The sequence below is a fragment of the Giraffa tippelskirchi genome, chromosome 3 (assembly GCF_054371585.1).
Source record: "Giraffa tippelskirchi isolate mGirTip1 chromosome 3, T2T-mGirTip1v1.2.pri, whole genome shotgun sequence".
In the NCBI taxonomy this organism is placed as follows: domain Eukaryota; kingdom Metazoa; phylum Chordata; class Mammalia; order Artiodactyla; family Giraffidae; genus Giraffa; species Giraffa tippelskirchi.
Genome location: NC_137277.1, coordinates 4,808,704 through 4,835,552, shown reverse-complemented (window position 1 = coordinate 4,835,552; position 26,849 = coordinate 4,808,704). Strand labels below are relative to the sequence as shown.

Here is a 26,849-nt window from a genome sequence, read left to right as displayed (position 1 = left end):
GGAAGCTCTGATGTTGAAGCTGAAACTCCAATACTTTGGCCACCTCATGCGAAGTGTTGACTCATTGGAAAAGACCCTAATGCTGGGTAGGATTGGGGGCGGGAGGAGAAGGGGACGACAGAGGATGAGATGGTTGGATGGCATCACTGACTCGATGGACATGGGTTTGGGTGGACTCTGGGAGTTGGTGATGGACAGGGAGGCCTGGAGTGCTGCAATTCACGGGGTCGCAAAGAGTCGGACACGACTGAGCGACTGAACTGAACTGAATGTGCATTTAAGGAGGGCATGGCAACCCATTTCAGTATTTTCACCTGGAGAATCCCCATGGACAGAGGAGCCTGACGGCTGCAGTCCTCGGGGTCGCAGAGACGGACACGACCGGGCACAAGCATAGCCCTGCACAGTTTGTGAATGTTGATCCCAAGCTCCTGATTTACCCCTCTTCCCACCGCCCTTTCCCCTTTGACAATCGCTTAGAAAATCATTTATAACTTAAAAAAGAAAATAAAAGCAGTGGCTCTCAGTGGAGGAGGGAGTTGTCCCCCTGGGGACATCGAGCCCTGTCTGGAGGCATTTCTGTCTGTCCACACTTGCTGGGGGAGGGGCGGGGGAGGCGCTCCTGGTATTTAGTGGGCAGATGAGGCCAGAGGTGCCGCTCAGCATCCTGGGAGGCACAGAACAGGCCCCACCGCAGAGAGTGATCCCGGCCGAAATGCCAGGAGGGCTGAGGTTGAGAAAATCTGGCTTAAGGAAACATTATTTTTAAACGAAATTGAGTGAACCAGGATTCCTTCCCGTATATCCAAAGTAAATATAAAAATAATGAGCACGTTGAAATTGAAACCATGTTTGTAGATTCCAGGTAGATGCTCTTGTCTGCCAAGCCTCTGGTTCGGAGGTTATCGTTCTCTTTATCACGAAGGGAAGTGTCACAGACATCCGAAGCAGCAGGGGACAGAGCTCTTCTCCTCCGTAGGGTTAAAGGAGATGCAGGGCCCTCCCCCGCGCTCCCAGGGTTAAGAATCCCCTTTGCAGGGGACACAGGTTCGATCCCCCGTCGGGGAGCTGAGATCCCACATTGCTGCAAGGCAACTAAGCTGGAGAGCCATAACTAGAGAGTCCACGTGCTGCAAGGAAAGAGCCTGTGTGGCTGTGACTCAGACCTGCCCCAGCCAAATGACTAAATATTTTTTAAAAATAGGGAGGAAAAAAAGAGAAGGTAGAGAACTTCCCTGATGGCCCAGCGATTAAGACTCCGTGCTTGCCACCGAGGAAACTAGAATTGAAAGAGGCATGTGTACCCCAATGCTCATCGCAGCACTGTTTACAATCGCCAGGACATGGAAGCAACCTGGATATCCATCGGCAGACAAATGGATAAGAAAGCTGTGGTACATATACACAATGGAATATTACTCAGCTATTAAAAAGGAACACATTTGAATCAGTTCTAATGAGGTGAATGAAACTGGAGCCTGTTATACAGAGTGAAGTAAGCCAGAAAGAAAAACACCAATACAGTATATTAACGCATATATATGGAATTTAGAAAGATGGTAATGACGACCCTATATGCGAGACAGCAAAAGAGACACAGATGTAAAGAACAGACTTTTGGACTCTGTGGGAGAAGGTGAGGGTGGGATGATTTGAGAGAACAGCATTGAAACATGTATATTACCATATGTGAAATAGATGACCAGTCCAAGTTCAATGCATGAAACAGGGCACTCAAAGCTGGTGCATTGGGATGACCCTGAGGGATGGGGTGGAGAGGGACGTGGGAAGGGGGTTCAGAATGGGGGACACATGTACACCCGTGGCTGATTCATGTCAATGTATCGCAAAAAGCACCACAATATTGTAAAGTAACTAATTAGCCTCCAATTAAAAAAAAAAAAAACTCCATGCTTGCAATGCAGGGGCACAGGTTCCATCTGTGGTTGGGGAAGTATGATCCCTCATGCCCCATGGTGTGGTTAATAATAATTTTTTTAATTACCAAAAATAGACATAAGGTAAAGAGAGTGTTGCCCTTCTGCTGTGAGTTGATGTTCTTTTGTGCTGTCTGCCCATCACCTAAAACAAACCCGGGTACCCCCTTTTTGTTCCCCATCTCAAGCTTAGGGGAACACTGTCTCCATGCCTTGTGTATAAATAGAAGCAGCTGAGAGTTACTGTCTATGAGGATGGGTTTCCTGTAACTCGGGCTCTGCAGATGCTGGGAGCTGATTGTTAGACCCCAATGGGAATCTTTTTCCCTTTTTTCACAGGTAGTTATACTAATAGCAGCCTCCTTTAGGCACAGGCCCTTTTCATCTTCAAAGCGCTTTATACATGTGAGCTAACCTCCCTGTTCCCCAGTGAAGTCAGGAGTCCTGAGTCTCCCTGGATGATGCCACCGGGGCCAGCGAGATGAAGTGAGTCACGATGTTCCGAGTTAGGTGAGGTTCGGATTGGGATTCAAGTTGACGGCTGCCGGACTCCTGGACATGGCCTTGCCTGCACCACACCTTTCTCTTGGCCGGCCCCGCCTGGGTGTTTGAGCCAAACCTCAAATTCAGGCGGGTCTGGAGAGAGAGCGAGAGAGGGTGATATTTCTTTTCCCTTCTCTCCGAGGGCTGCTCTTCCAGGGGCGGCTCAATGCTTTTCTTAAAAAAAAAAAGAGAGAAAAAAATTAGTAATTCCCCTATGGCAGGTAATCCCTCCAAAACCAGGGAGTCACTTTAAGAAAATATTTTCCTTGTGGACCGTGTCTCCCAGGATGTCAGTAGGAGGGGGGCTGGAGCTAAATCGCCCTTTCACGGGCTCTGTTTGAAGACGTCTGTGGTTGGCAGGACCCACGCGTAAGGGCCGCGGGCGTCTGGCCGCGAGCCGTGACCGCACCAGCGAGGACCACCGGGGCGCGAGCAGGCTGTGGGTGCCTGTGGCCGCCGCGGCATTTCCTCTGCGCTCATCCCAGACACTTCTGGACCTGGCCGGGAGGGGAGCCTGGGAGGGGTCAGGGCCAAGGGCCAGTAGGGCGGCCTTGGGCGCGGAAGCACCAGGCTGACAGCGGCCATCTCATACCATTTCCCAAGGGTTAAAAAAATAAAAGAGTAAAATCTTCAGGATTCCAGAGACGATGAAGCCTGCCGGTGGGTCCCCGTGGGTCTCTGGATCCCTTCACTGCAGGGAGCTGCTCCAGTGGGCCCCACGTGGGGTCCTGTGATGCTGGCCCTCAAACCCGCCCACCGCAGGCTCCAATAAATCAAGGCAGAAAATGTCCTTCAGGTCGGAGCTGGAGGAAGGGGGTGAGAGTGTGTTTTTGTTTGTGTTGGTAATGCCACCAGGTGTGGACTGGACCAACTTTTCGTGGCATACAGATCTGCATGTGTACCTAGCATAGGGCAGGGGACACTCTGGGCTGCTGCAAGTCTTGTCTGTGGCAGAGTGGACGTCCCCAGCTCCACCCTGTGTCCATCTGAAGCCTTTGCCTTTTGTCTTGGTCCACTCTGGCTGCTCTAACAAAAGTTGATCACAGACCAGGGGCTTCGATGACAACCGTCTATTTCTCAAGGTTCTGGAGGCTGAGAAGTCCAAGAGCAGAGGGCCAGCGTGGTCAGGGTCTCAGTTTACAGACAGATGTCTTCTCATTGTAGACTTAGGGGGAAAGAAGGAGGGACAGAGAAGGGGAGGGAGAGAGAGAGCAGCAAATTCCTGTCTGGAAGGTAGGAAGGCCTTTATTTTACCCTGGATTTATAGACCAGTTTTTGGTGAGTAATTCTTGTCTCTTTTTATAAGGGCCCTAGTCCCATTTTGATGGCACAGTGGTAATGAACCCGCCTGCCAGTGTAGGAGATGCAAGAGGCACAGGCTCCATCCCTGGGTCAGGAAGATCCCCTGGAGGAGGAAATGGCAACCCACTCCAGTATTCTTGCCTGGAAACTTCCATGGGCAAAAGAGCCTGGTGGGCTACAGTCCATGGGGTCACAAAGAGTTGGACATGACGTAGCGCACGTGCATGCGTGCGTGCACGCACACACACACACACACACACACACACACACACACACTCCCATCATTAGGGCTCCACCTTCATGAAGTAACTACCTCCCAAAGGACCCTACCGGCAAACACCATCAGATTGGCGATTGGAGTTTCAACATATGAATTTGTGGGGAGGATATGGTGTTCAGTCCCTTGCACCCTTCTGTGTAATCTCAGAGTTACAGAGCCACAGGTGTGGATGGGAAAAGGATGCAGAGCAAGGACCCAAGAGCAGTGTGAACTTGGGTCCCTTGCCACTTGCCGGATGTGAAGGGGACCGTGAGAGCAGGCCAGGGGTGGGAGGAGCTGGCGGGGGGAGAGGATGATCCTGGCACGGGGCTCAGCGTTCCCGGAGTTCCTGAGCGAGACACTGGACACCCAGGTGCAGTTGATCCCCATCCGCTGCCCGGCCACAGCCACAGCCAGCTTGCTCGTCCCACAAAGGTCATATCCGGTTGTTGGAACCGTCAGCAGAGGCCCACTTGTCACCTCGTCCTTTGTTGCTGAAGGATCCAGTTTCCCCGAAAACAGAAGTGTGGCCCCGTGCGGCACGGTGCCCTCCTAGCATTTCAGTTATTTCTTTGGGCTTCCTGTTACCATGGTTTCTACCCAAGCCAGGTAAATGATCCTCGGGGAGAGAATGGGATGGAGATAGGAGAGAGGGCTCCCTCCAGGATGCAGACACCCATCTCGAGGCCGTCTCCTGGCCTCCACCTCGTCCTTCTCCATGTTCCGCAGGCTCTTCCTGCCTCCCGCTGCCCCCAGGTCTGTGCTCATTCTCCCACGTCCCACATAACCCCTTCCCTCCCCAAATCAGGGGGTGATCGTGCTCGGAACTACAGCCTGTCAGGCTTGATGATGTGTCATCAACTTGACCCATTCGGTTCTTTCTCTTTTTTTTTAAGGCTAGGTTTATTTTCAGTTCAGTTCAGTCGCTCAGTCGTGTCTGACTCTTTGCGACTCCATGAATTGCAGCACGCCAGGCCTCCCTGTCCATCACCAACTCCCAGAGTCTACCCAAACCCATGTCCATCGAGTCAGTGATGCCATCCAACCATCTCATCCTCTGTCGTCCCCTTCTCCTCCTGCCCCCAATCCTTCCCAGCATTATAGGGTCTTTTCCAATGAGCCAACTCTTCGCATGAGGTGGCCAAAGTATTGGAGTTTCAGCTTCAACATCAGTCCTTCCAATGAACACCCAGGACTGATCTCCTTTAGGATGGATTGATTGGATCTCCTTGCAGTCCAAGGGACTCTCAAGAGTCTTCTCCAACACCACAGTTCAAAAGCATCAATTCTTCGGCACTCAGCTTTCTTCACCGTCCAACTCTCACATCCATACATGACCACTGGAAAAACCATAGCCTTGACTAGACGGACTTTTGTTGGCAAAGTAATGTCTCTGTTTTTAAATATGCTATCTAGGTTGGCCATAACCTTCCTTCCAAGGAGCAAGCGTCTTTTAATTTCATGGCTGCAATCACCATCAGCAGTGATTTTGGAGCCCAAATAAATAAAGTCTGACACTGTTTCCACTGTTTCCCCGTCTATTTCCCATGAAGTGACGGGACCAGATGCCATGATCTTAGTTTTCTGAACATTAAGCTTTAAGCCAACTTTTTCACTCTCCTCTTTCACCTTCATCAAGAGGCTCTTTAGTTCTTCTTCACTTTCTGCCATAAGGGTGGTGTCATCTGCATATCTGAGGTTATTGATATTTCTCCCAGCAACCTTGATTCCAGCTTGTGCTTCTTCCAGCCCAGTGTTTCTCATGATGTACTCTGCATATAAGTTAAATAAGCAGGGTGACAGTATACAGCCTTGATGTACTCCTTTTCCTATTTGGAACCAGTCTGTTGTTCCATGTCCAGTTCTAACTGTTGCTTCCTGACCTGCATACAGGTTTATTTATTTTACTTTATTTTATTTTTGGCTTTCCTGGGTCTTTGTTGCTGCGAGCTGGCTTTCTCTGGTTGTGAGTGGGGGCTGCTCTTTGTTGCTCTAGGGCACAGGCCCAGTGTTGTGGCCCACGGGACCAGCTGTCCTGGACCAGAGATTGAACCCATGTCCCCTGCATTGGCAGTTGAACTCTTAACCGCTGGACCACTGAGCCACCGAGGAAGTCCTCGGTTCCTTCTTGACACTGAAGTTGCAGCCTTCTCCCCATCTGTTCCTCCCAAGGCTTTCTTCTCGCCCTAGATTATGCTTTTCTCCAGAGAGCCCAAAGGATCATTACTGCAATTAGAAAATGGACATAAAAGATCACTCCCTCTTTTCCCTCTGATTCTCTCTCTGACCCACTCTACTACCACGGATATGGCCCTTTCTTAGCCTAATACTTTTCTCAGGCGTGGCCACTTCCTTGCTTCTTTGCTTGCACAGAGAGCCTCAGGATTGCTATGAATTCTGCATCTGATTTTAACCGCGCACCCATCCTTCCCTCTTGGAGTTCCAGCTCCAGCTTTCATATGTCTCCAAACCACTTCAGATCTGCTTGTCTCTTCTTAGTTTCACTCCGTGTTCTCTCCTGACCGATGCACACTGACCCCCCACAGATGCCCTCTCATCCTGCCTTCTGTTCATGGATGAACTTCAGCCCTTGGTCTCTATAAATCCCAACTCACCACCCGCTGTGGTTTTCGACACACCCTTCATGTTAATAAAAATGACTCCCAAACTTGTATCCTTAACCCTGAGATTTCTTCACATGGGAGCTCTTTGTGTCCTTTCTGGGTCCACCTCAAGTTTATCACCTGTGAAGGCCAGTGGCCTCTTGGCCCTACATGCTGCTCTGCAGTGGGTATCCTCATTTCTCATCAGGGTAAAATCATTAAAGTTGTAGGGTAAAATCGTTATCTCTTTACCTATTGGCATTCATTTAGCTGCTCACTAGGACTTAATGTTTACCTGTAATGCGGGCTTTTCAAAACCAAGGGCTCTGTTTTATTCCTTGGCACTTCTTGGGTGTACAGCACACTCTGCAATCTTTAAGGGAATGTATTATGATTGACATGGACATTTTTAAAGGATGTCATTCCCTCCTCCTTCATTGTTTAATGGAGAAGTCCTCATATTGTGTTTGAAGTTTCCTCGTGATTAGGTTGAGGTTGTGTTTTCCGGGCTGGAATCCTGGCTCAGTGCTGTGGTATCTTTCTCACTGTCTCACATCTGGAGGTACCCAGCATCCACCTGGTCCCGACTGGTGACGTGAATGTTGATGGTTCATGTTAGGTTTTGCCTGAGTTCTCCCGTCTATGACTGCTATGTTCTTTCTCCCTTGCAACAAGTGAACTGTCCACTAGGGAGACTTTCAGGTCATGCGAAGATCCTCATTGAAATTCCTACCTGAATTAGCATCCAGTGGTGATTCTTGCCTGAACCCGCCTTCACCATGATGGTTTCCAGTGACTTTGCCCCCCTGGTGTTTGCTCAACATTTATCATTTGGTTCTTGATGTTCCACTGTTGGCGAGAGACCTCCCTCCTCTCCACTTATTTATGTACCTGTCCATTCACTGAACTCACCAATTCCTGAATTCCTTAATTATCCAAGATTTGCTACTTTCATTAATTATTTTGGTACCAAAATGTCCCTCATTTGCCAGTGGGAGCTCCTTCAAACTGGCTCCTCTGTCCCTACACAAATGCACACTTACTGGATGTCAGGCCCCTTGAGAATGCATTAATACTGTGATCTGTACATGACAGTAACTTACATGTGCGAGGAGAGAGAGATGCCTTATGTCTGTTGGATGCTTTCTTGAGTCCTTTCGTGCTGCTGTTAAGTAAGCAGCAGCCTTCTGATTGGGCTTCCCTGATAGCTCAGTTGGTAAAGAATCCACCTGTGATACAGGAGACCCCAGTTTGATTCCTGGGTCCGGAAGATCCCCTAGAGAAGGGACAGGCTACCCACTCCAGGATTCTTAGGCTTCCCTGGTGGCTTAGACAGTAAAGAATCTGCCTGCAATGTGGGAGACCTGGGTTCGATCCCTGGGTTGGGAAGATCCCCTAGAGAGGGGAAAGGCTACCCACTCCAGTATTCTGGCCTGGAGAATTCCATGGGCTGTATAGTCCATGGGCTCGCAAAGAGTCAGATATGACTGAGCGACTTTCACTTGCATTATAAATATCTAACACATTTGCTTAAGTCACTCCATGGTTAAGAACTTTGGAGTGTCAGAGCACTGAAAGTTCTACTGGCTTGCACTGGGAAATCTATAAGTGACACCTAACTGGTATTGAGTCCTCCCTTATTTTTAAGTGTCTTTTTACCAAGCCATGTTACTCACACGTTCGTAGAAGGGCTTAGTGGATCAACATCCATTGTTGACATTCACATAAGAAACATTAAATAAAAACTGCATAGTGAAGATAATTTTTTACCAGGAATTATGAATTCAGATGCCTACAGGGTCAAGGAAGTTAACTCAAATGATTAAGGCTTGTGCTTTGGCGTGGGGTGGATTGCAGTACACTGGAGGGCCTGTGCCCTGCCTTAAAGAGACAGCTTTTCAACTCTGACTACCTGTTCCTGTGTAGGAATATAGGTGTGAGGAAGACAGATCTTCTCACTTTTCAAGACCATCCAGAAATCTAGATTTTTATGCAAAACCTAAAAAAATCTCCCATCATTACATCTTATCACCTAATTTAAAAAAAAAAAAGATTAAAGCACACATCAGGCTAAATAAAGCATCCTTCAGGTCTCTGAGGTCCTCCCTGGTGGCTCAGCAGTAAAGAATTGCCTTCAATGCATGGGACACAGGAGATGCAGGTTTGATCCCTGGGTCAGGAAGATCCCCTGGAGGAGGAAATGGCAACCCACTCCAGTATTCCTGCCTGGAGAATCCAAGGGACTGAGGAGCCTGGTGGGCTATAGTCCATAGCGTCAGAATGTCGCTGAAGCGACTGAGCATGCACACATAGGTCTGTAAGCTGAGCCAACTAGCTCTATGCCTTCGGCCCCTGATTACCTTGAAGTACGGCAGCAGAGAATTGATAATAAAGCCTTCATAAGTCTTCCTGAGGATTAATTTGATGGTCCTGTGATTTCTTATCCAGAGGAAAAATTCTTTAAGGTTCATCTTCAGTTCAGTTCAGTTGCTCAGTCATGACTGACTCTTTGTGACCCCAAGAACTGCAGCATGCCAGGCCTCCCTGTCCATTACCAATTCCTGGAGTTTACTCAAACTCATGTCCATTGAGTCAGTGATGCCATCCAACCATCTCATCCTCTGTCGTCCCCTTCTCTTCCCGCCTTCAATCTTTCCCAGCATAATGGTCTTTTCAGATGAGTCAGTTCTTCGAATCAGGTGGCCAAAGTGTTGGAGCTTCAGCTTCAACCTCAGTCTTACCAATGAACACCCAGGACTGATCTCTGTTAGGATGGACTGGTTGGATCTCCTTGCAGGCCAAGCGACTCTCAAGAGTCTTTTCCAAAACCACAATTCAAAAGCATCAATTCTTCGGTGCTCAGCTTTCTTTATAGTCCAACTCTCATATCCATACATAACCCTAACTGGAAAAACCATAACTTTGACTAGACACACCTTTGTTGGAAAAAAAAAAAGTTCACCTTAAAGTCCCAGTTAAAAAAGAAAACAAGATATAAAACCCATTGCTGGAAAACCTGAATGAATTTCTTTTAGTGTATTGCTAATGACCTTTCCCTGAAGATTCAATTCCCAGTGGCTTTCTGGATCCGGTTTTCAGGCACATGTAATTCTGGTACTTATTGTTTGGAAGTCAGTTACTGGCCTTTACTCTGGAACAAAGAGGGGTTGTAACGACCATTGCCCACGCTGTTAATACACGCTGCAGCCTATCGTCCCTACCTTGCCAAGCCATTTCCAGAGGGGAGCATCTTTAGTAAAGTGCAGTTGGTCATGACTTCACAAATATTTCTACTGAATTGTTCCCAAGAAAACTTTGGCCTGATGAATTTTTTGTTTGATTACTCTGCTAAAACAAACACAGTCCAAATACACATGTGGCCTTCCACTTCACTCAGATGCTATGCCTCAGGCCCCATCGCTCTTTCTCTCTCTTTTCTTCTAAAGAGAAAGCATAAGAAATGCCAAGTTATAACACACGGCCTTTTTCACGTGCGTATGGTATTTTCTGTCCTTCGTCTTACTGTGGTTAGGTTAGCTGGATTTCTGATTTGAAAAGCCTTGAAGTGCCCTCTCCCACTCCTTTTAAATTGGAGTGTAATTGCTTTACAATGTTGTGTTAGTTTCTGCTGTACAACCTGGTGAATCAGCTGTAAGGATACATATATCCCCTCTCTCTCGGGTCTCTCCACCCCATCCCCCTCATCTCGGTCATCACAGGGCACTGAGCTGAGCTCCCCCTGCTTGTAGCAGGTTCCTGCTAGCTGTCTGTTTCACACCCCGTAGTGTATGGATACTTTGGCCACCTGATGGGAAGAGCTGACTCATTTGAAAAGACCCTGGTGCTGGGAAAGATTGAAGGCGGGAGGAGAAGGGGACGACAGAGGATGAGATGGTTGGATGGCATCACCGACTCAATGGACATGAGTTTGGGTAAACTCTGGGAGTTGATGATGGACAGGGAGGCCTGGCGTGCTGCAGTCCATGGGGTCACAGAGAGTCGGACACGACTGAGCGACTGAACTGAACTGAACTGAGTGTATATGTGTCGATCCTAATCTCCCGATTCATCTCACCCTCCCCTTCCTCCCACCACCCCTCCATGTTCACATGTCCATTCTCCACATCTGCGTCTCTCTTCCTGCCTTGGGAATAGGTTCATCTGTACTATTTTTCTAGATTCCCCATGTATGTCTTAATATACGATATTTGTTTTTCTCTTTCTGACTTAACGTCAGTCTGTATCGATCTAGTAGAACCTATTGGTTCCTGATTGGAGCTGACAGACCTGCCAGATTACACTTGATCCTTTGCGTCTTCTCTGAACACTCCCCTGTCTTCTGTTCTTTCTGGATAGATGGAACTAGGAAAGAAGATCTCATGAAAGGCGTTTTTTTTTCAGTTCTTTCCCATCTGAAGACTTCTTCCGACAGGCTTGTGTCCTGGCCCAAGGGAGGGATTCTGTTCTGAATGACTCTGAGTGGGCTTCCCTGGTGGCTCAGACAGTAGAGCCAGCCTGCGACGCAGGAGACCTGGGTTGGATCCCTGGGCCGGGAAGATCCCCTGGAGGAGGGAATGGCACCCACTCCAGTGTTCTTGCCTGGAGAATCCCATGGACAGAGGAGCCTGGTGGGCTGCGGTCCACGGTCACATAGACTCAGGCACCACTGATCGACTGACACTTTCACGTTCACTGATTAGGGGTGCAAATCTCTGCACTCTAATCCTCACCCTAAAATTTTCCAATTTTCTAAAATTGGTGTCTCTTTCCTGCTCTGAATAGCGTCCCTACCTTTCAGATATCCTGGTGTGTCATTGAAAAGGGCAAACGAGTCTCTTTCAGCCTGGTTTTTTTTGCAGACTCAGCTTCACTGGGCACAAACCTGAAACACAGTCGCTCACTCCCTGTGTTTACTTTTATTTCCAGCCACATCTGGAGGCCAAAATTCATAAATTTATCGCCAAGCCTGACAACAGTTTACTGAGTTCGTATGTTAAGGGAAGAGGGAAAGGAAAAAAAAAAAACAACACAACGATCTCCTGACTTGTCGGGTGTAAAATGGATGGAGAAACCCATGGGCGGATCGTAAACCCCAACCGTGTTTATTAACATCTGCGGCCTGCCTGCAGACAGTGGAGGCGTGAGTCGGCCCTGTTTGTCTTGGAGGTTGAGTCCAGAGAGCCCCATGGTGTACCTTCCATATATATACGGTCAGGCATCGTGTTAGCCCCGCGGAGGCCGAGGCAAGGGAACAAGGGCTGCTCAGAGGTGAGGGACCACAGATACGATAGGGGGAGGGCGGGAAGGGGCCCCCGACCATGTTTACAGTTGGGGCAGGACGGTGGGTGGGCCGATTCTTGTGACGTACTTGAGGCTTTAAAACACGGTCATAAATCTGATGTCTGTCAAACAGGGCTGGCGTTTTCTTTTCCTTTCACAACCAGGTTCTGTATGACCAAAAAAAAAAAAAAATTTTTTTTTTTAACAACAAAAATCCTCTAAACTCCTGTGAAGAATGTCTTTTTCTCCCACTATGCGGGTGGAATGCTTCCAAGAGCACACTGGAGTATTTCAAGGGAGGCTGGAGTCTCCCCACCCCACCCCACCCCACCCCACCCCCACCCCCTCTCCCTTGCAATCCCTGGGGAAGGGTGTTGCCATTATTTTTTTTTTTTTGCAGTTTTACTGAAATGTTGGAGTGGGTACAGCGGCACTGACGTGCAACCCTGTTGGACAGCTTGGCTCTGACCGGAGACCTGCCCGGCTTGCTCTGGGTCGGCCAGGAGCCCCTTACCTGAGCCAGCAGCATCTTTAGGTTTCTGCTCTTGGGGCATAAGGAGAGCAGGGACCCAGGGAACTGTTCTGGAGGCCCCAGGATGCTGGTGGGGGGATGGGAGGGAAAGGATGTGCTGTTGCTGGCCAGTAGCCATGGACCCTCTGACTCGAAAGAAATGTTCTGGGGATGTCCTTTTAGCAGGCGGTTTGGCTCTGGGGTACCTCACGTCTGAGGTGAGAGCCCGCCAAAGAAAAGGGCACTTTTTGTGGTCAGAGCCCGGGGGCTTGGACGAAACACTTGGCTGGAGGGAATCTGTGCCTGGGGAGGGCGTGGCCCACCAAGGAGGAGAAAGCCTCCCCGCTGCTGGCGAGGAGCTCAGCTGCCAGGTCGGGGAACACTGAACAACTGTTGGAGGGCCTGGCCTGCTCCCCGAGCCCAGGTGTGCCCTGGCCAGCCAGGTGTGTCTTCTTCCGAAGAAGAGTCCGAGGGTCCTAGTGTCCCCCTCTGCCTGCCCGGCCAGAGCTTTCTGTCTACCTGGGAGGCGCCTCCCTCAGTATCGCCATGCGTTCCTGGGCCACTTGACCGTCTGCTGTTATTTTACGGGGAGTGGGGGCTTTTCCTCCCCTCCTCCACCCCCCCCCCCCGCACCCCCGGGTCACCGTGTTCCTTGTCCGCGCTGGGCAGCATCCCAGCCAAGCTGCCAACGGTTGGAGCTGAAGTGCTCGCTGCTTTTCAAGGCATATTTCCTGGCTCCTGGCCCCGCTTGACTGCTTGGTTCTTCGGGCAGGGTTGTCCGAGGGTGTGAAACCAGTCGGGCCAGAGAGGAAAGTTAGAGCTCAGTCCCTGGGCCGGGGCTTCCCCGTGGGGGGAGGGCTGTTAGAGGGGGCCCAGACTTGGCCCCAGCAGGGACCCCTGGAAGAAACCCGGCCGCAGGCGCGCCAGTACTTTTCCACTGATGGGTGGGGCGGAGGAGGGGTGAACTTTGAGCCCCAGCAGCCGAGCAGCAGAGGGACTTCCCAGTCTCGCCTCAGATAGGTTAGCCCGACAGGAGGCGAGCCATCAGGAAGCCTGTATTTATTTATCTGTTCGTTTTAAGCGCGTTTTGCTCCTGGGCCCTCATCAGTGCCTTCCCAGAACCCAGCGAGCCAGAGAAGGACAGGCTCATCCTGCCGCCTCGGTCCTTCCCAGCGCGTTTTGAACTCAGCTCAGTGGCAGGGGCTGCAAGGAAGCACCGCTATTCCAAGGGCGCTCTGAGTTTCTGCCCTCGCTTTGAGGTCGCGTCTATGGTTCTTTGAAAACGAGGGCTCCCCTGGCTTGTGTCCTCAGGCATGTCATGTTCTTGCAAGCCTAGCCGTTCTTTGTTTTTGCCGTTTTAGTACGACCACGGTCCCCACGCGGTCTTGGAGCTGGGGGCCCGCCCCGGTCATGCCCAGAAGGCAGGCGGAGGTGACCGTGGCCTGCCTTCCCTCACGAGGCGACCTTGAGTCCTCCTCTCCAGGTGGACAGCTGAATATCGTTTCCTTCACGGGGCCGTCCTGTCACGGTCACCTGCATCCCACTCCCAGAGCATCCTTCTCTTTTTCTTTGTAGACGCTTCATGATTTATCCATTTATCCAGTATGTGTGTTTACTTGTGCTCATGCTCTGTGAACCTGCCTGGAATACAAGCCAGTGGGACAAGCAGAGGCTGGATTGACGTATCACCGACGAAACCCCAGCTCCCAGCAGGTCATCCGACGCCCTTTATGGACCATAAAGAAGGCTGAGCGCCAAAGAACTGATGCTTTTGAACTGTGGTGTGGGAGAAGACTCTTGAGAGTCCCTTGGACTGCAAGGAGATCCAACCAGTCCATCCTAAAGGAGGTCAACCCTGAATATTCATTGGAAGGTCTGATGTTAAAGCTGAATCTCCAGTACTTTGGCCACCTGATGCAAAGAGCTGACTCATTGGAAAAGACCCTGATGCTGGGAAAGATTGAAGGCAGGAGGAGAAGGGGACGACAGACGATGAGATGGTTGCAGTCCATGGGGTTGCAAAGAGTTGGACACAGCTGAGCGACTGAACAACGACAACAAGATGCCCACGCAGTAACTGAATTAACACCCTCGGGGTGGGAGCTGAGGACTGGTGCAAATGGCAGAGCAGACAGGGCTGCAGCCTGGCGCTGGTGCTCTCTGGCTTCCAGCATCTCTCTTGGCTCTCGTTTATACTTAGCTGCCTGCAGAGAAGAGGGGGGAAGGATTTTCTTTTAACATTCAAACCTGATTATTGATCTCTCAAACTTGCAGTTGTGATCAGAGATGCAGAATTATGGTATATTTATTTTAGATGGGAAAAAAATGCCAGCAAGATCATGAGTTTCTTCGCCATTTTTAGCAGAGATGAATCATCGCAGGGGCATTTTTCTTAACCAAAAAGATGGAATTGCAATGTCCTGGCTCCTTGGGAGGTTTCTAGAAGTCTGGGTTCTGATGTGATGTTAGTATAAGGTACATCTCTAGTTCCTTATACTCGTGGCAGTGTGGGAGGTGGTCCTGGTCACCTGCAAAGCTGCTCATCTTGTGACCGTGTCGGGTTGGCACTTTCTGCAAAGGGGCTCAAAAGGGTCAAGGATTTCATCACCCACCACAGCATGCCTTTAAATTGAGAGTCTGCATCTGGTCACGAATTCTCAGATCCCCACAAGTTGGGAATTTTGGAGACTTCTCCAGGCATCTTTGAATAACCAGAGCCTTCTGGTTGAAAGTCCCAGTTGATGTGAACGTCTGGGCGAGAGGCTCACGGCATTTTCTCCAGGAGGGAGAGTGAATCCTACAGGCTCTGAGGTCGCCTGATAACACCTGTGCTGGGACACCCACGTTCTAAGCCCAACTTTGCCTCCACCCGGGTCCTCCTTTTTATTCCAACGCCAAGCCTCCATATTTCACAGCTGGAGACTGGCTGAGAGTGAATAACCAGGGAAGATAAAGCAGTGAGCAAATACCTAATTTTATGCAATTTGCAAAGACGCAATCATGGAAAACATATGAAAATGTATATAAACACATGTGGAGGGTTTTGTTTGTTTTTTGAGTATTTCTTTGTCATCTGTGCCCGTCTCTAGATGAACACAAATACTTCTGCAAGTAAGACTGTATTTCCTGCCCTGTAGGGAGACTCAGGAATTCAAAATACAGTTGACAAACTAGGTAACTAATTTAAGAGGAGGTATGAGTTTGTGTATTAAAAAGCAGAGACATCACTGCTGACAAAGGTCCATATAGTCAAAGCTATGGCTTTTCCAGTAGTCATGTATGGATCTGAGAGTTGGGTCATAAAGAAGGCTGAGTGCTGAATAATTGATGCTTTTGAACTGTGGTGCTGGAGAAGACTCTTGAGAGTCATGTACTGCAAGATCAGATCAATCCTAAAGGAGATTAACCCTGAATATTCATTGGAAGATCTGATGTTAAAGCTGAATCTCCAATACTTTGGCCACCTGATGCAAAGAGCTGACTCATTGGAAAAGACACTGATGCCAGGAAAGATTGAAGGCAAGAGAAGGGGACTACAGAGGATGAGATGGTTGGATGGCATCACTGACTCGATGGACATGAATTGGAGCAAACTCAGGGAGATACTGACGGATAGGGAAGCCTGGTGTGCTGCAGTCCATGGGGTGGCAAAGAGTCAGACACGACATAGTGACTGAACAGCAACAACAGCATCTGCAGCAACCTTATATCCAAGGGAGATCCTCTGTATAATAGGCTCTAGTTTCATCCACTTCATTAAAACTGACTCAAATGCTTTCCTTTTTATGGCTGAGTAATTGTGTACATGTACTACAGTTTCTTTATCCATCTGTTAGTCGACATTCAGCCTGTTCCCATGCCCTAGATATTGTAAATAGTGCTGCAGTGAACTTTGGGGTACATGTATATTTTTAAATTCTGATTCCCTCGGGTATATGCCCAGTAGTGAGATTGCCAGATTCCTAATTTTTTTCTCCACAATCTTTTGACCTTATGGTGCAAAATTTTGCCCGTTATTCATTGGAAGTAGCATGGAATGTGATGGTGGCAGGATTGTTCAGCCGCAGATCTTCATACACATAAGGCAGTAGAACAATCTTCGTCTCCATCCTCAATGGAGGAGGTCTGGGGAAGTGGGATTTCTTAAGGTGGAACTGAAAAGTTTTACGTTAATCCTACAGCATGAAAAGATGAGTAGGGATGGACCATGCCTTCAAGGGGCCTCTACCCTCCTAGGGACAAGCTAATAGTACAGACATAACTAGGAATTTACAAGAGTGTGAGAGGGAGCTGTGGAGTCTCTGAACAGGCAGGTGGGAGGAGTGGAGTGTGAACCAAGTGTTTCTGGAAACCAGTGGTGCCGCAGTTTGTACTGACGCCTGTGCCTACGTAAATAGAAACTCCACCCGCTTCTTCTGAAACGTCTAAGGCGATAGGCGCACCTAATCTCTGCCCCAATTCTGAGCTTGACCCTTCAGCTCCGTAAGTTGATAAAACTTTGCTTGCTCACGTTCCAGTGTAAGGCATGGCTTACATGCCGTGTGTGTGTGTGTGTGTGTGTGTGTGCACGCGTGCGGCTTGTGTGCACTGTGCAGTTGGGCTGTGTCCAGTTTCTGTATCAGACTCCTCTGGGCAGTCACTTCGTGAATGTTTGTGTGATAAGTCACTTCAGTCGTGTCCGACTCTTTGCGACCCTATAGGCTGTGGCCCACCAGGCTCCTCTGTCCGGGGGACTCTCCAGGCAAGAATACTGGAGTGGATTGCCATTGCCTTCTCCAGGGATCTTCCCGACCCAGGGATCGAACCTGTGTCTCTTACGTCTCTTGCATTGGCAGGCGGGTTCTTTACCACTGGTGCCACCTGGGAAGCCCCCCAGGTGGTCAGACGTGTGTCTGTTCTGTACTCCGTTACACACGTGCCCTTGTGTGTGAATCTCTGCCCTCTTAGAGGAGTGTTTAGCCCCGTATCTGGGGGTTTCTGAGTCTTATGGCAGAAGGGCTGGTCTCTCATTTTGTGCTTCATCCCTCCAGCCTTCCTCCTGGGTCATCACATCCATCCACAGCTGGTGAGTGTGGGGCCCAGGTCCCAACAGGTCCCTGGTCTCCTCGGAAGCCTAGAGAGCGATGACAGTGGTTCATCGTTGTCTTACCTCTGACGTCCAGGTTTAAGAAACTGTCTAAAATCACACTCCAAACCCAGCGCAGGAGCCCGTGGTGTCAGACCACGCACGGGGCCAGGCTGTGTCCCCACGCCACCAGGTCCCAAGAGGGGCCTGTCGCCCTGGGATCCGGAAAGCCAAGTTAATCAACCATCTGATCTGTCCGGCCCCGAGTCTGAGCTCGCAGCTTTATCATCAGCCAAGCCTGGCAAAGGAGGTGTCATATTATGGGGCTCCAGGAATTCCATTTGATATTTTAAAATATCTGCACATTCTTTTCCTGGTCTCGGTTAAATAACCTCTCTTCTGTTAGGATTTTGTGATAAACCCGAAGAAACCCGCCACCGTTGCCCACACATGCCTTCCACGAGGAAAATAATCATCTCTCCTGCTCACAACTTGCCTTTCTTCTGAAATGGCCCGTCTCCAGCCCGCCCACCCCAGCCCGCAGCTGGGTTCTCCCGTGTCCCCAGACATCCCGGGGAGACAGGAGCGCGATGCAGATGGTCCTGATTTTGCTGATGGAAATGATACAGCAGCAGAAATGCAGGGTCGGGGCTGGGCTGCCCCGGGCTCCCACGAGGGCCTCTGGCTTGCTCCTCTGGTTCTGGGCTCAGCCAAGCACCTCTCAGTGGCCTCATTCGAACGATGCCTCTGCCACGCATTCTCACCTTCTCTCCTCGGTGATTAATCGATCACCTTTTGCCTGCCTGCTTGCAGGTGGCTATGAACTACGCTCTCTTCACTGATGCTCAGAAAAGTGTTAAAGACCTCTTGTGCCCCAGGTGGTACAGCTAAAAAGTGGCAGAGTTGTAATTCACACCTGGAGAGGCTGAACGTCTTCGTTTCCACTAAGCCAGGTGAACGGTCTGGCCAATGACACCGCAGCTGTTCTCTGCTTGCCTGCCCAGCGCCCTGCTTGCCACCAGGGAGGTGGAGCCATGTTCCCACCTTGCACACACTGGGCATATCATGTATGTGCATAAACACCAATATGTAACATTCATTGTTGTTGGTTGTTCTTTGGTCGCTAAATCATGTCCACCTCTTTGTGACCCCATGACTGCGCTGGGCTTCCCTGGTGGCTCAGATGGTAAAGAGACTTCCTGCAATGTGGGAGACCCAGATTTGATCCCTGGGTCAGGAAGATCCCCTGGAGAAGGAAATGGCAACCCACTCCAGTATTCTTGTCTGGGAAATCCCCATGGACAGAGGAGCCTGGCGGGCTACAGTCCATGGGGTCACAAAGAGTCGGACACGACTGGAGTTTGAACTTCTGAACTTTTTTTGGACGGCAGCGCTCCAGGCTTCCCAGTCCTTCAGTATCTCCCAGAGCTTGCTCAAACTCATGTCCATTGAGTCAGTGATGCCATCTAACCATCTCATCCTCTGTTGCTCCCTTCTCCTTTTGCCTTCAATTTTTCCTAGCATCAGGGTCTTTTCCAAAGCCGACTTTTCGAGTCAGCTCTTGGCATCAGGTGGCAAAGTATTGGAGCTTCAGCTTCAGCATCAGTCCTTCCAGTGAATATTCAGGATTGATTTCCTTTAGGATTGGCTCATTTGATCCCCTTGTAGTCCAAGGGATTCTCATATGTTATATATTACATGTTACCTGTAACATATAACACATGTAATCTATAATATACACATAGAATATGTAACATATCCATATATAATGAGGGATTCCCTCATAGCTCACTTGGTAAAGAATCTGCCTGCAATGCAGGAGACCGGGGTTCGATTCCTGGGTTGGGAAGATCCCCTGGAGAAGGAAACAGCAACCCTCTCCAGTATTCTTGCCTGGGAAATCCCATGAACAGAGGAGCCTGGTAGGCTATAGTCCATAGAAGCGCAGAAGTTGGACACAATTTAGCAACTAAAACCGCCTAATATGTATCAAAAATGTGAGCATCATTTGTTTTCAGTGTCATATTTCTCCCTAGGCTTTCTGCTCTGGGAGCGGGGACCTCCCAGAGGCATTGCTACCACTGTTTTCTAAAATCACAAGCACAGAGTAGGTGCTTTGTCCACATCAGAACGCCCTGTGGTGTGCAGTGACTTGAGCTAAGGTCTGCGCCCACCTGTGTGTTGAGTTTTCTTGTTATAGGGTTGCTGGGAGGCTTCATGTGAGTTTCTTTTTTTTTTTTAAGAAAGCCCCTCCTTCTCTGCAGGAGTGTGTGGTGGCCGCTGCTGGTGTCCAGTGTCCAGTGTCCACCAGGCTGGCTGGTCACGGCGTGGTCCTGAGGAGGGCTGGGGGTGAGGGTGCACCCAGCTGCAAGCTCTGTGCCTCATCCTGGCTGCCTGTCTGTCGTCTGCCTGCCCGGGACCCGGCGGGGCCCTGGGGAGGGCCCCGCAGTGCTCAGTCCAGCCGTCGAGGGAGAGCTCACTCCCTGATGGGGACAGGCTTCTATGTGTCACGTGGAAGGACAAGGGCCTTCGGTTCCCAGAACGAGCCGTGTCCCCGGGGCCCAGCTGGGCCTTGGAAGGACCTCGGGCCTCCCCAAGAAGCTGGGTGCTATGTGACCCGGCTTCCCTGCTCCGGCCAGCCAGGGCAGGTCCAACTCTGTTTGTGCTTAACAAGAGGGCCCTGGATCCGAGTTTGTTCGTGAGGAGGGCAGGCATTTAAATGATCACATGTAATAAACATTCACTATGCTCCGGACACTGTCGGAAGTGCTTTACCAACGTTAATTCATTTATCCTTCCAACAGCCTTGGAGGGCGGTGCTGTTAATATTATCGTACCGACTGCTGACAGATGAGGAAAGGGAGATCCAGACAAAGTCCAAGTTGCATGTGACTGAGGCGCAGTTCAAACTCGCATGATCCCGGCTGATTCTGGGAGCTGCTGCTTTAGGAAAGAATTTGGAGAACTGTGAAGCGTCTTCCCTGTGGCCCTCCTGACTCTCAAGTTTGCTGAAAAAGCAGCAATGGAAGCTGATGGCTGGGCCTTGGGGAGGGGAAGACAGAGAGAAAGCAGAATCACGTCCTTTGGCCACTTCCATCCTGACCAGCCCAGACACCAACCCTAGGAGGTGGGGGCTTCTTTGTCCCCCAACCACAAGATATAGCTCTTAAGTTGGGATTTGCCCATCAATAAATCAAGGTACCTGAAAAGTGAAACGGGAAACCAACTCTTTCCCCATTTTTTTTTTTTTTTGATTAAAACCAACAGCACTGTGAAATGTCAACCTGTCGGTCATTTGGAAAGTTTGCGGCATGGAAAGGCAATTGCCCAAATGACTTTTTAAAAGTATGAGAATGTGCCTGGCTGAACGTTTTTTAATTAACACCTCAAGTTAACGTTAATAACTATTCATAGCTCGGCGAGCTGGGTTTGGGGTGGTTGAAGGAAAATTTGGTATCTCTGGCAGAGGTGCAATGTTGACCTGGCTGGCGAGGGGGCTGCCAGCCGCTTCCGCAAACCTCAGGGGCCTCGGGGCCCGTGTGGGCCCGTTTGTAGTCAGGGTGTGGGCTTACGGAGCATCACTGGACTTTTCTTGTGAGCCTGTGTTGCTGCTGCTGCCCAGGTGGTCTCCGGGACTCGGGTCTCCCCAGATATGCCCACCCCCAATCTGGTGGGCAATCCTCTCAAGGGGATTCTTTGAAAAGAAAATGTTGCTTGGGGTCACACCATTTAAACTTACCTCCCTGATTTTCTGTGATCTCATTTTTCCTTAAAATATCTTTGGAAAAATGTTTTTGAGTTGAGCATTTTGTTTTCCATGCAGACACGGTGAGACTGACACACGGGGGCTGAGGCTGGGTGGGAGGGTGGGGAACCCGGGCCTCGCACACCTTTGCAGGTCGGTCCTTAGAGGCTGGGTGGTGCGCGGGGCTGCGTGTGCAACACTGCCCGAGGATGCTGCACCTCCCTGTCACTGGTGGGCACTCACCGTGTTCCGAAGGTGTCCCTCCAGGCAAAGATGTGATTTTACAAGAGAAAGCTTGAAACACTTCCGGTTATTTTTTAAAATATATTTTAAATTGGAAGATAGCTGCCTTACAATATTGTGCTGGTTTCTGCTGTGTGACCATGTGAGCCAGCCATAAGTACACGTACGTCCCCCACCTCCTGAGCCTCCCCCACCCCTCCCCCACGCCACCCCTCCAGGTCGTCACAGCGCGGGGTTGAGCACCCTGTGTATACAGCAGCTTTCCCACCGCTCTCTGCTTTACATACGGTGGTATGTGTGTCCCAGTGCTCCTCTCTTTCATCCTGCCTTTTCCTTCCACCGCTGTGTCTACAAGTCCATTCTCTATGTCTGCGTCTGTAATCCTGCCCTGCAGATAGATTCATCAGTACCATTTTTCTAGGCTCTGTATATAAGCGTTAATATATGATATTTGTTTTTCTGATTTACTTCACTCTGTATAACAGGCTCTGTGTTTATCTACCTCGCTTCAACTGATTCAAGTTTTCTCCTTTTAATGGCTGAGTAATATTCCCTTGTGTGTATATGCTACAACTTCTTTATTCATTCATCTGTTGATGAACATCTAGGTTGCTTCCGTGTCCTGGCTATTGTAAATGGTGCTGCAGTGAACACTGGGGTACATGTGTCTTTCTGAATTATGGTTTTCTCAGGGTATATGTGGGCTTCTCAGGTGGCACTAGTGGTAAAGAACCCGCCTGCCAGTGTGGGAGACATAAGAGATGCGGTTTCGATCCCTGGGTTGGGAAGATCCCCTGGAGAAAGGAATGGCAACCCACTCCAGTATTCTTGCTTGGAGAATTCCATGGACAGAGGAGCCTGGTGGGCTACAGTCCATGGGGTCGCAGAGAGTTGGACACGACTGAGGGACTAACACCACACACACACACACAGGGGTGCAGGCTCAAGTGTGAGCCATCGCTGACACCTGGAAGGTCAGAGAGACTGGGCTGGTCTTGGACGGAAGGCTTGGGCAGAGACAGAGCAGGGGAGGGTTGCAGGTGGGGCAGCGAGGGTTAGCTAAGATGCCTGCAGGGCAGTCCTGTAGCAAGGCTGGAGAGGGAAGCGGACCCACATGCAGGCGGCCTCTGCTTCTAGGTCTCCGCGATACAGAGGAGGCAGTAGGAAGCCACTGACAGCGGCCGGGCGGAGTCTGACCGAGCTCACTGGTGTTTCAGGATGATAAACGGAAGAGTTTTGTAGAGCGAACTGGAAAAGGAAAGTCTGAAGTCAAGGCACTCAGGTAGGGGGTTATCGCAACAGTGGAAGGCAGAGTAACAGGTTGCTTTCTGCTTCACCCCTGGAGCTGGAGGAGCTTGGTACAAATGTTAACTCAACTACTCATAGCCACCTGACCTTGGGCAAGTGTTAAATCTTTCTGTACGTCAATTGCCTTATCTTTCGTAGAGGGATACTAATATTCATTCATTCATTCAACCAAAAGATATGATACCCATATCATACGTATCATACAGTGTGTGCTATTCATACAATGGAGAACAAAACAGACAGGCTCTCTGCACTCTAGGATCTAGTAGCAGAGGCACAACTGAAATGAAATAAACAGTCATTTCCTTCGAGGTTAAGTGCCGTGAAGGACGCAGCTGAGTTGCACCACTTGGGTGGCCGTGTAATAGAGCTGTCGTGGAGAATGTGCTCTTGCAGAATGTGCTGGCCGAGCAGCAGAGACTTCGGAAGTTAAAGGAAGTGGTTCCACTAAGGAAACAGCAGGTGCAAAGACCCTGAGGCACCAAAGAGCTTGGAGCTTCCCAGCCCAGAAACAGAGCCAGGGATAGTGAACGCGGTGAGAAGAGATACCAGAGGAGGGAATACCACATGTGAAGGGCTGGGACACGGTCGACGATAAATGACATTATTATTATTATGGGAACATTTTGGACCTGGGGTTATCATGGCCACGGGGAGATAACAAAAGGTGGACTGTGAACAAACTTAGCAGAAGGACCGACTGGAGGTGGCGTGAGTAACTCAGCGTCAGGGCAGGGCTGCGCATCTGGGTGATGGGGAGAGTTAAGCTGAATTCACTGAAGTGAGGAGCTCCCCAGGGGAGCCTGGCTGAGGGGGATGGAAGAGGTCCCATTCATCCTCGAGAATTTGAGATGATTTGGCAATTGGTGATCAGCCTGCCCTGTAGGCAGCTGGCACACCGGGCTTAGGGAAAAAGGTTAGGTGCAGAGTTTCAGGGGATCTTTGAGGATGAAGGGAAAGGGTGGCAATTCAACTGGCTGGACCTAGGTGCCGACCGAGGTCCACGAGGATCCCAGGCCTTAGGCCCACATCCGCTCCTTCTTGTCCAGGCTCGCGGAGGGTAGCAGGACTCTTGTTTCCGGGTCAGCGCCTGCGAGCTGTGTCGTGGAGCCGGGGCTCTGTTTGCAGCCTGGGGTTGGGTAGCAGGCTCCAGGCAGTGGTAGGTCCTGAATTGAAACGCAGATGCCATCAGAGAGCCCTCTGTCTGTGACAGCACAGGTATTCGGAAAATGCCACAGAGCAGGTCTGCTGAGCCCTAGGGCTGTAGCCTGTCAGCGGGGCGAGGACTCCTGGCCGGGTACACAGGCCAGGCCAGCGCTGACCGTATCTGTCAGTGAAATCTCAGGCTGCCTCTAAGATCACCCCGAGGCCCTGGCTGTCTGGACCTGTCTGACTTCTGGGCTCACCCTGGCTGTGCAGGTCCCCAGGGTGCCCTTGCCAAATTGCACCTTGAGCCCCAAACTTTGGCTCAAGCTGGCAGCTGTTGTCCCCCAATTTCCAATCCATTTTTGATTTCACAAGCCATTCTGCAAATTCCGTCTTGACTTTTTTTTTTTAAATGGCATGGATAGTTTTATTTCTGGTTCAAGACGATGAATATCCCTTGCATGTTTATTAGTTTTTAAACACCATGGCATTTTGTTTCTCTACCAAGCAAAGCCTATTCATTTTAGACCCACAAACATGAGAACACAAATCACCCATCAACTTACTTACCCCGAGATGACAGCTGGTAACCTTTGCTTTCTTTTTCCAGATTTTTTTTCTCCTTAACCTATGCAATTCTGTAATTTTTTTTTTTTTTTTACAATAGTAGTAACAGCTAGCACTTATTTATTACTTACTACAGGCCAGGAAATAGGCTAGGCAGTTGAACACATGGTTTAATTTAGTATCAATAAGCAGCCTGTGAAATGGAGACCAGCACAGTCCTATTTTACGTCCTCAAATAGAAATACCATAACGATGGTGTCTAGGAGGCTTACTAGGGGCCGCAGACAGAGAAAGGACTTTCCACCCGCCCCACCCCCACCCCGCCCTGCAGCAAGAAAATTAAAAGAAAGAAATGAAAGTGAAAGTGTTAGTCACTCACTCGTGTCCAACTTGCAGCCCCATGGACTGTAGCCCGCCAGGCTCCTCTGTCCATGGGATTCTCCAGGCAAGAATACTGGAGTGGGTTGCCATTTCCTCCTCCAGGGGGTCTTCCCGACCCAGGGATCAAACCTGGGTCTCCTGCATTGCAGGTGGATTCTTTACCATCTGAGTCACCAGGGAAAACTAGCAAGAAGATTAAAAGAAATAAGTAAGGCAACTTTAATTCTGACCTGGAGACAAACCCCAGTAAAGATCTAGGTTAACTTTTCCTATTGATCTAACCCTCAAATTCATTGTATGAATTTGCCAGATCAGATGGTCTAACTTTCCTGGGCCCAGGTGGGGTGGATGCTTGGCGTTTACACCCTGGGGGGCTGAGGGTGAGTGAGTGAACCTCAGAGGTGCTGCTCTGCCCTGCCAGGCGGCGTTGCTTCCACACGAGGAGGGGTGAAGGTGGCTACTGGGGCATCTGCCTGATCAGAATCAACCCCAGTGCACCTGGGGTGGAGCCAGCCAAGTCAGGGGGCAAGTCCACGAGTAGCAGTTAGGGGAGAGTCTTCGGGCTGGGGTGTGGGTAGGGGGGGATTCCACAGAGGGTCTCAGGGAAGCCTGGCAAGTTCACTGCCTGAAGCCAAACACAGCTGGACTTTATAGTGTACCGAAAAGTTCCATCTCCTTTGTTGTTGTTTTTGTTCTAAGTCTATTTGAGAGTAGGGTTCTGATGCTTGCAACAGAGTCAAAACCAGCAAACTGACCCCTCAGTCAGAGAATTTGTTTAAATCTTGGGAAAAAAAGACTGGCAGGTTGGGCAATTAGAAGGAAATAGGTAAATACAGGGCTGAATTAAGGTTCTTGTGACCTTAGGTACTTTTATCTTTGGGGGCTCCTTCCTACCTGTAAAAGTCAATCAAATAATAATGATATATTATGCTTTCATAAAAGGGTGACTATAACCCAGGCTGGATTCATTGTTTTGTAGGCATTAATATTATTGTCAGAGCTCCTTCTGATTTTAAAAAGAAATTGCAACCCCCCTAAAAGTTATCATGAGACCTGGACTTGTGCCCAGTGGGTGTGTTGGCCTTAGGTAGGTTCCTGGGAACTTCAAAACCCCTTTTTTTAAAAAAAAAAAAAAACAACCCAGTGTCAGGACGGACCTTAATGGGGACCCATCAGAACCATTGGGGATGGGACCCAGGTTTCAGGGTGACCTGCCAGCTGCCCAGGGTCGGGGAATGGTGATTTCAGTGAGCAGTGATTTCTGAGGACCCTCAGTCCCCTCCTCATCTCACCGTAGGACTGAAAGAAGACCCCCTCCCCTAGGTTCCCCTTGTCCCCCTTCCCTCATGTCTGCTCCTGGCTGGACTGAGATGTCATGGGAGCAGGGTAAGCTTAGATCCACTTGTGTGACATTTCTCATCTCCCCTGGAAGGCCAGTTGGATTCATTTCCACTCACCCAGGTTTGAGCTTGATGGGTTTATCAAATGCTTTCCACCTAATAAGCTGAAAGCATCAGGGTGGCTTTGCATAAAGCAGTAACTGGAGCAGGAGTCCATTCTGGACCCTGGGGTTGGAGCTGGAGAGCATCTTGCCGTTTTGTGCTTGCGCTCAGTCGCCCAGTCATGTCTGACTCTTTGGGGCCCCGTGGACTGTGGCCCGCCAGGCTCCTCTGTCCATAGGATTCTCCAGGCAAGAGTACTGGAGTGGGTTGCCATTTCCTCCTCCAGGGGATCTTCCTGACCTGGGGATCGACCCCTCATCTCCTGTAGCTCCTGCATTGGAGGGGAATTCATTGCCAGTGAGCCGCCTTGGAAGCCCCATCTTGCTGTTTTGTTTGCTTCTTTTCAGTGAGTTTTCTGGCATGTGTGAGTTGCAACCCCACTGACCATAGCCTACCAGGCTCCTCTCTCCATGAGGTTTTCAGGCAGGAATACTGGAGTGGGTTACCGTTTGCGGGG

General features: G+C 49.9%; 1 protein-coding gene across 7 annotated transcripts in view; it reads left to right on the top strand.

The window, feature by feature from the left end:
- Positions 1 to 26,849, top strand: part of LOC145542457 (uncharacterized) — a 209,578-nt gene that overhangs the window by 103,724 nt on the left and 79,005 nt on the right. The window contains exon 2 of one of the 7 annotated variants that reach the window (XR_014079869.1): positions 20,305 to 20,698. The exons of 5 other annotated variants lie outside the window; for them this stretch is intronic. The gene's annotated coding sequence lies outside the window, so the exon portion shown is untranslated. Of the gene's footprint in view, positions 1 to 20,304; positions 20,784 to 26,849 lie in introns of those variants that run through there. One more of the 7 variants, XR_014079861.1, reaches the window with a different exon arrangement.